Here is a 14,462-nt window from a genome sequence, read left to right on the forward strand (position 1 = left end):
AGGGAGGTCTTTATGATTTATAATGATAAATTCCATCCATCCATGTTTGAGCCCTGACTATACAGGAGTATTCATTTGGGATTTTCTCAACTGTAAGCAACAGATGCCAACCCTGGGTTACGTAAGCAAGGCAGGACATTCTTGGAAGATTACTGGGTAGCTCACAAACCCAGAGGATGGACTCGGAAAAGACAAGAATCAGGGCACTATGGCTAGGAGCAGGCGCTAATGGTGGCACTCTTCAAGGAATTACGGTCTGAGTGAATAAGCTCCAACCAATTTTAGTCCTTCCATCGTTCCACTCGAAACTTCAATTTTCACTCAAGTTCAATTTCCACACAGCAGACAGGACACTGTTTCTAAAACTCAAATTCAATTGCATCTGTCCCTTAGTTAAAGCTCTTCTTCATCCCACAATGTCCCTTATAAAAATGCCACGTTGTGCATTAGAGATGCCGGGGTCTGGTTTCAACCTAACTCACCTCCCCTCGCTCCCTGGTTCCACATCCCCAAATGTATTAAGCTCCTTCCTCCCACAGAGATTTGGCAGATGCCCCTTCTTCTTCTCGGTCTTCTCATCTTCCACCCTGCTTTCTATTCCCCACTCCCTCTTCTCCTGGCTAACACCCTTCCGGCTGTATGAGTTTGCTAGGGCTGCCAGGACAAAGCACCATAAACTGAGCGGCGAATATACAGTTCTGGAGTTGTCTCTGGACACTAGACTGACAAGATCAAGGTATGGGCAGGGCAGTGCTCCTTCTGACGGTGCTAGGGGAGGACTGCTCCATGCCTCTGTCCTAGCTTCTGATGGTTTGCTGCCAATCACCGGCGTTCCTTGGCTTGTGGATGCATCGCCCCAATTTCTGCCTTCATGTTCGCAAGGCATTCTCCCTGTGTGCACATCTGTCTCCAAATTTCCACTTTCTGTAGGAAACCAGTCATACTGGATTAGAGGCCCACCCTACTCCACTGTGAGCTCATCTTAACTAATTACATCTACAAGAACCCTATTTCCAGACAAAGTCACGTTCTGAGGTCCTGGGGGTTAGGGCTTCAACACAGAAATTGGGGGAGTGAGGGGGGTGCACAATTCATCCCATAATTCCATCCTTCAAATCTGAAGCACAAATGTCACTTACATAAGACGATCGGACTCCCCAGCCAAGTAGACCCTCTGAGCTCATTACACTTGTGCTATTCCTTTATGGCACTTCTCAGACCTCAAACCAGTTCTTTGTCCTGGGTTTATCTTCCACCACCAGCTTAAGTTCCGTGGGGATAGGGACTGTACTGCCTCCTTTATATAGTATCTCCAGTGACCAGCACATAGTAAGATCTCTATCCATATTTGTTCCATGAATGAACCAGTCACAAACTAGCCATAAACAGTGTAGTGCGAGCTTTACAGGCTCAGGTTTTAGAGGCAGAAGATCTGGGTTCAAATCCCATCTCCGGTCCTTTGTGGACAAATGAGCTCGGTCCAGTTCCTCAGCTTTTCCATGACTCAGTTTCCCCTCTGTAAAACAGGGATAATGACCACACCTCCTTCATCGGGGTGTCAAGTGATTTAACATACATGGAAAGCACAGCCACTAGTGGGCAAGAACGTGATGACATCAGCTCTTCAGGCAGAGAACTCCAAAATAAGTACCTAATTCGTGGCTTTGCTACGACATAAAACACGTAGCTTTTACTAATTTTCAAGACACCTCGCTATTCTGTCACAAGGTCACCGTCCTCGGTCTCTCTCCATCCCTCATTTTATATTTCTCGTTGGTCTGGCCACGCTTCTCACTGGAGAGCAATTCCACACGGTTCGAAAAAGGATGCTGTTTCCCAAAGCGTCTGCCCCCTGGCTCTCTTGAGGTTTCTTAGAGATAGAAGCGTAGATGTGGCTCCATTCAGAGCCGGTCGGAACGTTCGCTGCACATACTTCCCAAACCCGGCCCTCTGGACTTCCCACCCATTTACTCTTGGCAGAAAGCGGCTTCCTGCTTCTGCGAAGTGAGGCTTTCAAGGCTTCGGGGAAAGGCTTTTTGGACAACAAACGGCCCTTTAAAAACAATATTTTGATGAGTTAAGTGTAAATGAATCAGAAACACATGGATTAAGCTTCTCTTGATGTACACATGGGTTTAATAATTATTGGAGGTGGGGAAGAAGGGAAATGGGGCTGGAAAAGCCGTGTCTTGGGTTTTATCAAATCTAAAATGTTTGAAAAGTAATTCAAGACATTCCACACACCCCCGAAGGTAGCCAGAGTTTCCAGTTCTTTCTAGTAACGATGGAGAGTTCCAAAGTGCCAGGTTTCCGTGGCTTCTGATTGGCTGGACACGAAGCTATGATTTATGAGGCCGTTCAAAGATTTATATATTGCCATTATAACGAATTCCTTCCAAACTGGATGGTGCCCAAATGCAGCCTTATAAATATCTTTCCTGTGAGAAGCTTCTTTCTATCCATAGCACTCTCGTTCTTTGCCTTTCCCAGCCCCCCTGTATGCCACAGACTGCCCCATGAGGTCTCAGAGCGATGAAGAGTGAAAGAATTAATTTGACCACGGCTGAAACGTGTTTCACTTCGGCTTGAGCTTTAAATGACGTGTGTCTCTATGAGCGGTGGGTCATAAGAAGGTTATAGTTAAAGGGCTCATAAGTTAGGTGAAGGGTGGAAGGGGTGGAATTTTCTAAATGCTTATTGCTTTCATAAAAAGAAAAGCTAAGTTGTGTTCGTGCCGAACACAGTCCAACACTCAATCCATCAGGCCATGCTGTTTCCTAGAGGAAATATCCCATACCGGATTGGCTTCTGTCTTCCTCCATTTCGATGACATCATCAGTGTCGGACAAGTAACTTCTTCCACATGTCACCATCCGCGTGTCCTTCCCCCAGATTAATTTTTAGTCCCTCAAAGCTCTGAGGTACCCTAAATTACATGGCTTAATGGGCAGCAGAAAAGTGGGGTGAAAGGTGGGGGGAGGTGTTCCTACTTTTCTAATTCATTATCCCACAGGGCTTGTTTCCAGTGACATGCTCGCAATCCCCATCCGCCATCGAGTACAAAGGTTATCAGGAAAAGAAATGACAGAATTTTAAGTCTGCACAAGGTTCCGGAGAAGAAGGCACATGGTTGCAGAATCAGAATGGGGCAGTTGATTGTTTTAGCAAACTCATAAGGAGTGATGATCCGACAGTGCCTGCCACCTATAAAAGCCATCACTCAGGTGACCCAAGCTCTCTGTATTTATCAGCTATGCCACAACAATGCCGCGTAACAGACTATCCCCAATTTCAGTGGAGTATAAAGACAATCAGGGATCCTGATGTTCACAGACCTGTGAGGTGACTACAGCCAGCTGAGCTAGGAGAGATTTCCGGCTCCAGATTCTGACTTGGAGCTCCATGCCATAAATTGTCTCACATTTGTTTCAAGTGTCTTTCATCCTTTTTGCACCAGCGGTCACTCAGGTCATGTGGTCTGCTCCACGTGTCACATTCTGGAGCCCAGGTCTGCAAGCCCTTCTCAGACACAAACACTGTTACTATGATACACTGCTTCTTATTCTGTACAATTCATGACTTAAGTAGTGAAGACGAGATAGAGGGTGGTTACCAAACCCAGGGAGAGTTGTGCAGTGAGGACTTCCTAGATAGAAGTAGTGACCTTGAGTCCAAAGACACAGCCAGACCAAGGCAATCCACAAAGGAGGGAGGCAAGGGAATAAGTACAGCCACCTCTCTCTCTTTCCTCCCTCTCATCTCCTTCTCCCTCTAACCAATACGGATGCCACTGGTCAAACCCAACGAGAAGACAGAGGGCAAAGGAGCCCATTGACGCCACCCATATAGGTCAGCTACCTGGGCAGAGGACAGAGAAAGATAGAACATAGAGCCAGAGGGGCAAGCAGAAAAGACCCAGCACGAATTCCGTGCTCAGAAAAGCAAGAACAAGAGGCTTTCAGATGTGCTTATAAGACAGCAGCTGCCAGCCATAATAGAATGAACACCAAAAAAAAAAGTCAGAAGACCTGGATTCTCAACCCTGCTGTGCCACATACGAGGCGAAGGCCGCAAATAAGTCACTGTACTTCTCTAAGTCTTACTTTCTCCTTCTGCAAAAGCAGGTAATCTGATTTCCCCAGCTCACTTCAGATGATCACCTGAAATCCAAATGAGCAAACAGATGGAAAAGCGTGTGTGCCTCAGGAAGGCAGACTTCCCTTCTTTGCTGCATCTCCAATCCCTAGAACAGAGTCTGACACATAGCAGAGGCTAATACATATTTTTATAATTAATAATGAAACTGAAATTCAACCAATGTCCTCTAGAAAATCACTGGGGTGGATTCACAGCCCTGTCTGCCCCACAGTGGGCTGGACTGTACAAACTGAAACCTCTTTGAGGTTGTAGCCATTTGATCTGCCTTATAAGCAGGCTGTGTATTCGGAGTTGGTCTTGTCATACATTGAGTAGTGAAGGTGGTAGTGAGTGCCACTGTTGGTGAGCATTCTACCATTGGCCAAAAATGCCATGTCAGGTCAGGCAGACCAAAACAAGAACCCAGGAGTTAAAACAAGCATCCAGCTGCTCTCCATCTCTCTATGCTGTCTTGGGGAGTGTTAGCTCAGGATAACAGTAGTTCACGTTGGACTTTCACACAGGCCCCTCTGATGCTTCAGCAGCTTCTTAGTAACATGGTTGCCATGTGGCTCCTTCCCCATTTTGAGGAAGAAAGACTCCTCCGGTGGTCCCCACAGAAGGGAAAGGAAGCCTGTCTTTGTCAATAAGTATCTCCTTGCATTTGATAGGCTCTGACTGGTTACATACACATCCCTGAGCCACGGTCTGGGTGGGGAAATCATTCACTGCTTGTACAAGTCAGACCTTGGAGCAATCTCACCCAAACCCTGTGGTTAAGAGGGATAAATCTCTGCAGAGAAATGCTAAGGTAGTGCTAATGGGAAGAGAGGGGACTGAATGCTGGAGTACACACAACACACCGCTACCTCACGACCTCTCACAGCTGCCAGAGCACTTCCCCACACATGGCCCCTACGGAACCATTCTCCCTGCCAAAGCTCCGCAAGGGACATAATGAAGTTTGTTGGGTTCTGATAGCTTCCACCGTGTTCACCAAGAGGGCGCATGCCTCTTTCCAACCCTGCTTTCAGCAACATCATGTCTGTAGCTTGACATCCGCCATGGTGGGAGTATTTGCATCACGGAAATTGACAAAAGCTACACGTCATATCCCTTTTTCCCCAGGGAGCCAGTTTACGAGCACACCATTGGATGTACTGAAGTTCTCTTGGCTCTGAGATTTGCCACCATGTCAACCAAGGTCTGAGAGGGATCTGTTTATCATCCTCCATTCTACCTCCACAGTAGTCCTTAGAAAACGCAGATCTGACTGAGGCATTCCATGGAAATCCTTGCAGAGCCGCCCACTGCCTTCGAATTATCTTTTCAGGTTCATCTGCTCACTCACCCTTTGAGCTCCAGCTAGTCCCTAACACACCAGGTACCTTCTCACCTCCGTGACTTTGCACACATTGTTCCCTCCATGTGGAGTACCCTATCTCCATCCTCCACCTGATAGACCCCCACTGCTCCCTCAAGACCCCAACTCAAATACCTGTATGCTGCAACTCCTCCAGGTAGAGCTGACCAAGTGTCCACTGTAGCCTCATCACGTGTCTACTCCAGGATCTGCCACTGCGAATGTACTTATTTACAAATCTGTCATCCACCAGAGTCTGCCTATTTTGTTCACTGTTATAGTCTCAAGGTCCAGCGCAGAGGCCAGCGTAGTTCAAAAATAATTCTCAAATTAACAAAGAATAAAACGGATATGTATTTGTCACCCATCAGATGCCAGACACCGTGCTAAGCATGGACTTTGTGACAGGAATCAAGTATGATCCCTGATCTCAAAAAGCTTCGATTATGCAGATAAACAAACAAGAGAGAGACCTAGCCTAACCATCTTTACCTCCCTCCCACCTCGCAATTATTATGCATTAAACATCTGTTTACGGTAAGAACGATGGTTTAAACCTCCCCTTGGCTGATTTCGGGCCAGCGGGAGAGCATTCTTGACTCAGCTGTCATTTGTAATATACCATCATCGCCAAACACTCTTAAGCATCCTTGCAGTATAAATACAAAGCAAGTTAGAGACACAGACCGTGATGTCTGGGAGCCTGCATTAAACTAATGACATCAACTCCCAGCACACAGGAAAGAACAAACAAGCAGAGAAAGGCCTGTGCTCTGCCCGGTGACATGGGAACCAGTGGCACAGTCTCGTGATGGTGTCAGAGCACAGGGACACAGCGTACCAGGAACCTGGGCCAGATGCCCTATCTGAGTAAGAGCACGAGCATGAATCACAACCTCACTCCCACTCTAGGGATCAATGAAATGGCAACGACTCGGGTAACAGGTGTCTGAGGAGAGATAATAATAATCATCATAGCCAACATTTTTTGAGTGCTGTCTATGCACCAGGCACCTTGCCTACCAGGCACCTTATCCCTACCGGGTCACCGAATACACCCGCAATAAGCCGGATATTAACGTTCGCTTTATACGGATTAAAAAACCGAGGCTCAGAGGCGTTAAGTCACTTGCCTAAGGTTGCGCAATCAATAAGAGAGAAGGCTGGGTTTCCAGCTCAGCTCGGATTCCTGAGCCCCGTTTTTCACCATAGCACTGGAATTCCTCGGAGAAGTCAGGAAAGAGTACAAGACAAGTTTTAACCCTCTTTTTCCAAGAGGAACCGAGTTAGGATTAAATGTGCATAATAAGAGTTTGACAATCAGTCAACTTCTAATTGATTCTTGACTGTGAAGATCCTCTCTGAGCCGTCACATGCTCCTGCTCGTCTTCCTCACTAACTTTTCCTGTCTCCTTTATGGGCCGTTTGGGGGTCGATACAAGAAAAGTTTCTAAGATCTCAAAGAGAAAAAAAAAAAATCTACACTATAAGTCCATCACCAAAACAGAATGCCAGGACGGAATATCTCACCTGCCTCTTTGTCAAGGACCCTTATGAGAGTGACCTTGAAGAATATATCAAGATTGGTCTGTTAGTTGTTCTTCTGCAGGGCACTTTTGATATGCTTTTTGCTCCTCCCTTACCCTTGGGGCACCTTTCCTAGAATTTTGCATTATATCGGTCAGGGTCCTGGAAGGAAAGAGATGATGCGCTCCATCTGGGTTACTGAGGAGAGTTGAGTAGGGGGATGATTTGCAAAGGTATAGCAGGGTCGAGGAGAATCAACGAGAGATAACGCAGTCCCCAAGGGCTGGCAACAGCTGGGAGCCATTACTATCCTGGTTTTCAAGAGGGAAGGGAGAAAGTAGGGACTAGAACCTGAGAGGAGAGAGTCAAGTAGTGGAAGAAGCTTTGTGAACAACACTGAGCTTCAGTGGAGGGCTGTGATCAACCTGGGGTGACCGGGCGGGAGCCTGGACCATAAACACTCTGAGCCCCGCCCACTCCCTCATGTCACACTGGTGCCTCCCGATAGCTGAATCCAACCAAAAACCAGGAGGCAGGCAACCCCATTGACGCAGTCCAATTGAGAAAGCTTCCCAGGGTGAGAAAGTGGATCTCGAAGGACTGATGGGAGGAAAAAATGACACATCCACTTTATAAATTCAGCTTCTTAGAGGCAGACCTTGAAACTCACTATCTCAGCCTCCCTTGCAACTAAACCCAAGCATGTGACCTAGGCTCAGCCCGTGACTAAGCCTGATAGAACAGCCCAGGGGTATAATGCAAACTGTGCAGATTTTAAACCTGATTTTCTGTCCTGGGAATTCTGTGAGCTTCCCGGCATCTTCAGAATAATCTTTTTCTGCCTACATGAGCTAAAAGTGCTGCTGCTGCTAACAGTTACTAACTCCGACTGATGCATTCCTCTACGTAAGAACCTCCCATTGCTCCCTATTACCACATTCCCTCAACAAGATTCTTCAGGACCAGGACCAAATCCAACTTATGTTCCAAGCCCGAATGAAACCCTCTCCCCACTCCCTTGCCCCAAGTGCCTTGCTCTCCAGCCACGAAGTCTCCATGCTCTTTATCATCTCCATGCCCTTACACAGGGTTGCTCCCTGCCTGCCTCTATCACCATCTTCTCTCTTCTTCATCTGAAAAATTCAGCCTTTGAGAATGCAGTGCAAAGTCACCTCCTCTGTGAAGCCTTCTCGTCCTGCCTCTGGGGAGGTTTTGTGATCCTTTTTCTAGGCTCCCTTAGAGCTGGGCTGAGTTGTCTACTAAAGTCTTATTATACTTTCATGTGTTTAAGTGTCAATCTGCTTCCCCACCACCCCCAATGGGTGAAGGATCTGTGGCTTAGACTCTACTAGTTTCCCAGAGCTGCCATAATAAATTACCACCAACTGGTGGGCTAAAGACAACAGAAACATATTCTCTCATGGTTCTGGGGGACACAAGTCAGAAATCAAGATGTTGGCAGGGTTCGTTCCTTCTGGAAGCTCTGAGAAAAAGCACCTGTCCCATGTCTGTCCAAACGTCTGGTATTGGCCAGCAATCCTGGCCTCCCTGGGCCTGTAGATGGACCACACCCATCTCTGCCTCCCTCTCCACACAGCATTTTCCCTGTGCCTCTTTCTCACCTCGCTCCTTTCTCTCATAAGGACACTGGTCACTGGGTTTAGGGCCTTCCCTAAATCTAGGATGATCTCATTTTGAGATCCTGAACTCCTTCTGCAAAGACTCTATTTCTAAATAAGGCCACACTCGCAGGTTCCAGAAGTTAAGACTCGGACAGACAGCCGTCCCCCCTTATCCATGGGGGGTGCGTTCCAAGACCCCAGTGGATGCCTAAATCTCAGATAGTACCGAACCCCGTATATACTGGTGTTCCCCATACATGTATGATAAAGTTCAGTCTACAGATTAAGCACAGTCAGCGATCAACAATAACAAGTGATAAAATAGAACAATTATAACGATATACTGTCAAAGTTATGTGAATGTGGTCTTTCTCTCGGAATATCTTATTGTACTGTACTCACCCTTCCTGAGATGATCTACGCGAGATGATACAACGTCTACCCGATGAGACGAAGCCAGGTGAACGACACAGGCTCGGGAAGGCGGCGCCAGTCTGCTCTTGACCTTCTGACGATACCTCAGGGGGATCATCAAGCCACGGTGATGTCCGTTCTTCCGCTCGCCAATGTGACACCTTTTCCATTTAATTAAGCACTTATCGCACACTGTGGCCGTAACTTTTGCAGTCTGAGGTGTGACCGCCGAAACCAGCACGGATTTCTTTTTCCTTCTTCACAACTTCACAAACCAGAAGGTTCTTTTCTTTCTTACCATAGATCTTAGCAACTTCAGCATCCGATTTCTTTTCCTTATCTGCACAAGGACGTTCACTTTTTCACGTAAAGGAAGCGCTTCACGGCTTTTCTTCGGCGTGTCCGAATTCCCGGCATCACTGCGCTTGTGCTTTGGGGCCAATTAATGATGGTAATAGTAAAATCAGGAAAAATAAGTAAAATCAGGGGGAGCCTGAGGAGGAGCACCGCCACACGGAGGCAGCCCCGCCGGTAACTGAGGCTGATGGCTGCTGCCGGGAGACACTGCGGGGAAAGGGGGCGGAGTCACGTCAGGGGCGGAGCCAAACAGCGAGATGGCATCACGCTACTCGCGAGACGCAGTTTTAAAACACGAAATGTTTACTTCTGAAATTTCTCGTTTAATATTTTCGGACTGTGGTTGACTGCAGGTGGCTGAAACCACAGAAAGCAAAACCACGGATACGGGAGGACTCTCTCTATATATAATTTCTTTTTCTTTTTCTTTCATTCAAACCCAGTGCAGACACTTACGAAAGGGTGAGGCCCCGAGAACGGCACTCGAATTTTCGGCCGAGTGAAAATGCAGATATTTGGTTTCCTGTGGAATCCCAGCACTAAGAACCCTGCGTGACACATAGTAGGTGCTCAGTGAATGCTTGTAGACCGGGTGGCTGAGTGAATGAAGTACATGGAAATGTCTCTGGTGGGTGGAAACTCAGTGTTTCTCAACAGCATTCCCTTGCCTTCAGCCGTGACCTTTGCCCTCTTCTCCACCTGGGATCAGGGTCAAGTGTACAGAGCATGATAGAATGCAGCTGCTCATTCGTTTCTCCTGCCCCACCTCCTACCCACTCACCAACTCGTCTGTGAAGTTTTCTATAGCAGACTAACCCGGCTGGGCAAACAGGGCTGGCACAAATCCCCCTTTCATTCTTTGACTGTCTAATTTATTTCTTTTCCCCAGCTTCGTCGAGGTATAGTTGACAAATGAAAATTGTACATATTTGTGTACAGCTGGAGGTTTCGATATATATATATACACACACATCATAAAACGACCAACACAATCAAGCAGTTGAACATCCCCATTACCTCACATAGCTACCATTTGTGTGTGTGTGAGATGACAACACTTAAGATCTACTCTTATCGAATTCTGAGTATCGCCAAACAGTATTGTTAACTATAACCACCATGCCGTACATGAACTTGTTCCTGAACCGGAACTTATTCATCTCGTATAACCGAAAATTTGAAATGGGAGGAGTTATTTACAAACCACATATCTGACAAGGGGTTGGTACCCAAAAAGTTCAAGAAATGTGCATAGCCCAATAACAAAAACAGATGAATAAATAAACAAATAACCCGATCAAAAAATAGGTAAAGGATTGACGTTTCTCCAAAGACGATGTCCAGATGGCCCACAGGTACATGAAAAGGTGCTCAGTCAATATCACTAATGATGAGGGAAATGCCAACCAAAACCACAATGAGCTACCATCTCACACCTGTGAGGAGGGCTATTGTCAAAAAGACAAGAGATCACAAGTTCTGCCAAGGCTGTGGAGAAAAGGGAACCCTTGTGCCCTGTTGGCGAGAATGTAAACTGGCACAGCCACTATGGAAAACAGGATGGAGGCTACTTTAATTTCCTTTTGCGCTTCCTGTAAGTAAATGGCTTATAAACGGAACGTTCTCACGAGAGGAAATCTCAGCATTTCCCTTCCTCTCCCCTCTGCCCTAGCCTAAAACGCCACCATAATGGTTTCCATCTGGGACGGGAGGTAAGCAGGGAGGAGGCAGCTGGGGGTGGGCGAGAAGTCAGGGTGGGAAGGCGGGGAGAGCTCAGACACACACCTGGTGGCTGGACCGGGGCGGACGGTGGGGATGGCGGAAAGAGTGAAGCTAAACGCCGAGTCAAGTTTCTTTTCTGTCTGAAAATAACGAATCTATGTTTGACGTAGACTCGACTTCATGCAAAAAAAAAAGAGAGAAGAGAGAAGACAGAGTCAAGACAGGTCCTAGGTTTCTAACGATTTAAAGAAAGCTCACCGCCATTGTGAATTTTCTAAGGAGGAATCCTGGTGTCCTGAGCCAGCTAAATGCATGGACTTTGGAGTTAGTCCAGTTAATCTCCTGCTCTGGCACTAGGCAGATGTGTTGTAGTAGGTTGAAGAGTCAAAATTTGTCTCCCTGGAACCTCAGAATGTGACCTGGTTTGAAATAAAGGTCTTCGCAGAGGTTATTAAGGAAACAATCCCGAGATGAGATCACCCTGAATTTGGGTGAGCCCTAAATGCAATGATGGGTGTCCCTAAAAGAGACAGGAAAGAGAAGATATGCAGCAAGACACAGAGAAGAAGGCCATGTAAGACAGCGATGAGTCTATAATTCAAAGAATGCCGGGAGCCACCAGAACCCGAAGAGGCAAGGAAGGGCCCTTCTCTAGAGCCTCTCGAGAGGGAGCATGGCCCTCCTGACACCTCGATTTTGGACTTTTTGCCTCCAGAACTAAGTGAATAAATTTCTGTTGTTTGAAGCCACCAAGTTCGTCGGTCCTAGAAACTAATAACAGAGGTGAGGCTAGACAAGCCATTTCATTTCTCCTCTCTAAGCCTCTGTTTTATCACCTTTAAAATGGGTACAATAATAACATCCACCTAATAGGAGGGCAGAAAGGTTTGATGGGAGGATGTACTCAGGGTAGGGCTCAGTAAGCAACAGCTGCTCTCATCATTCTTACGAGCCCATCGACTACACAAGGGAGAGTCATGAATAGACGCCCCTGCCTCGAAACAAATGTCCAGGGTAGGGACAGAGTACAAGAGGGCACGACGTGTCATTCTTAAAAACATTCTAAATGTTTTCACATTTGGGGGATAGATACGCAGAAGAGGAATTGTTGGGTCGTGTGGTAATTCTGGGTTTTTTGAGGCGCCTCCATACTGTTTTCCATAGTGGTTGTACCAATCTACATTCCCACCAGCAGTGTATGAGGGTTCCTTTCCCCCCCACAACTTCTCCAACACTTGCTATTACTTGTCCTGTTGATGACAACCATTCCAACTGGTGTGAGGTGGTATTTCATTGTAGTTTTGATTTGCAATTCCCTCATAGCTGGCGAAGTTGAGCATCTTTTCATGTGCCTATTGGCTGTCTGTATGTCTCCTTGGGAGAAGTGTCTGTTCAGGTCCTCTGCCCATTTTTTAATTGGATTGTTTTTTGGGTTTTTTTTTGTGGTTGAGTTGCATTAGTTCTTTATACATTTTCGATATGAGCCCCTTAAGTTATTGGCCCCAGTGACAGAGCCAAGTTCTGAACCCCTGGGCCACTTGTCCCCACACTCTTAGACATTCTGCCCAGCTGCCCCATGGTTGGATGCCCAAGCCCTTTCCAGCTCAGAAGTTTGCACAGTCCTCAGGTGTGGACACACCCTGCTTCCCGGAAAGCCTGTCGTAAACATTATTGTTCCCCAGGTCAGTCCTGGCAGCCCCAGGCAGGGTCAGGGGCAGCCAGGCCAGGGAGGTTGAGTTTCTTGGCCGTAAATCCCATCTCTGACAACCCCTTAACTGCTTATCTTTGGAAACCATGACCTGGGATAAGCCAGGGGGTATGGCAAGCCAAGTCACAAAGCAGCCGCCCAGGGGACATGGGGTGACCAGGTTATGTTCCTGCCATTCCAATTGGTGGATGGCAGAAGACCGGCCCATTCTCCCCTCTCCGCCCCCCAAACGGCTTGACCCATTGAGATGCCATGAGAAAGCCACCATACGTCTTCTCTCATCTGTCCCCAAGATACCCGTTCTTGCCAGATCCCCTCTGAGCCATTACCCAATGGCTGTCCTTCACCCTCTGATTTGTTTCAGATGTGCGACTATGATAGGAAAGCTCCGATTTCAAAGCCCCCGTGGACTGAGGCGCCGGCCTCTGCACTGTGGGCTTTCCCACGGACGGATGGACGGCGGGTGCATGGGTGGCGCCGTCACACGTCACTGCAGCGGCACCGTCTTCCCAGAGGCCTTTGTCTTTCTGACAGGAAGGGCACCAGAACCCTGCCACCCCAGAGTGAGGCAAGTTTTGGTTTTTTGAGATTTCTCTTTATACATGTGTAGACACAGACTCACGAGGCGTTGTCGGAAGAGGCCGCTTTCGGTAGGAGCTTTCATTAACTCTGATAGAGTTTCTGCCCTCTCCTTTGAAGTGACAAACGAGGAAAAATAAATGGTCGTCGGGAATTTCATTTTTTTCTTTTTTTTAAGTAACTTCTGTATAAGTCAGGACCCAGATTTGCATCCTCATGCTCCTACTTTTTCACACCTGTACTCTTGGCCAAGTTCACCTTTGCCTCTCTGCGCTTCAAGTCCTCGTTTTTGTAAAAAGACTGTTAAAACGTTGTGAGAATTACATGAAAAACACAAGCGGAGTTCTCGGTGTAGCGCCTGGTAGAGTGTCATCGGCCACTTAATACACGTAAATGAGTTGATACATGTAAATCGAAGGAGTTAATGCATGTAAAAACATATATAATACATATATTACATAATCCAGCTCCAATAATGCTACAGAAACAAGTTCATCGACAACCTACTGTAGGCTCCAAAGGAGACCAAACTTGGAAATAAAGGGAACAAACACTGACTTTCCAGTACAAACCTTTCCGTGAAAAACTTTAAGTGCCATATTTCCTTAATTCCAAAACAAAAGTATTATAACTGATGTGTACAGTTGACATAGCATTTTTTTTAAATTTTGCTAAAACAGAGCTAATAAATGGATGTATATCATTATCACAATAACCTCTCGAGTCCCTGCCTCCACCTTTGTGTCCTACGGTCCACTCAGCATAGCTACTGCAGTTGGCCTCAAAAAATTTAAGTCAGAGCAGGTCCCTCCTTTATGCAAAACCCTCCCGTGGCTCCTGTCTCAGAGTAGAAAAAATACACCCCCCAAATAGTGCCCGGGCCACCATTGGCACCCAAATATTTTTTGAAGGAATCATACATTGAGGGTATCTTAGAATTAGCAAATATGATAAACATGACCTTTTTGAAAAATCCTCTTCATGACATAGTTAAGTAAAAATTAGTATTCACCCAATTTACAGATGAGAGTTC

This window comes from Pteropus medius, unplaced genomic scaffold (assembly GCF_902729225.1).
Source record: "Pteropus medius unplaced genomic scaffold, Ma_sr-lr_union100, whole genome shotgun sequence".
Lineage (NCBI taxonomy): Eukaryota > Metazoa > Chordata > Mammalia > Chiroptera > Pteropodidae > Pteropus > Pteropus medius.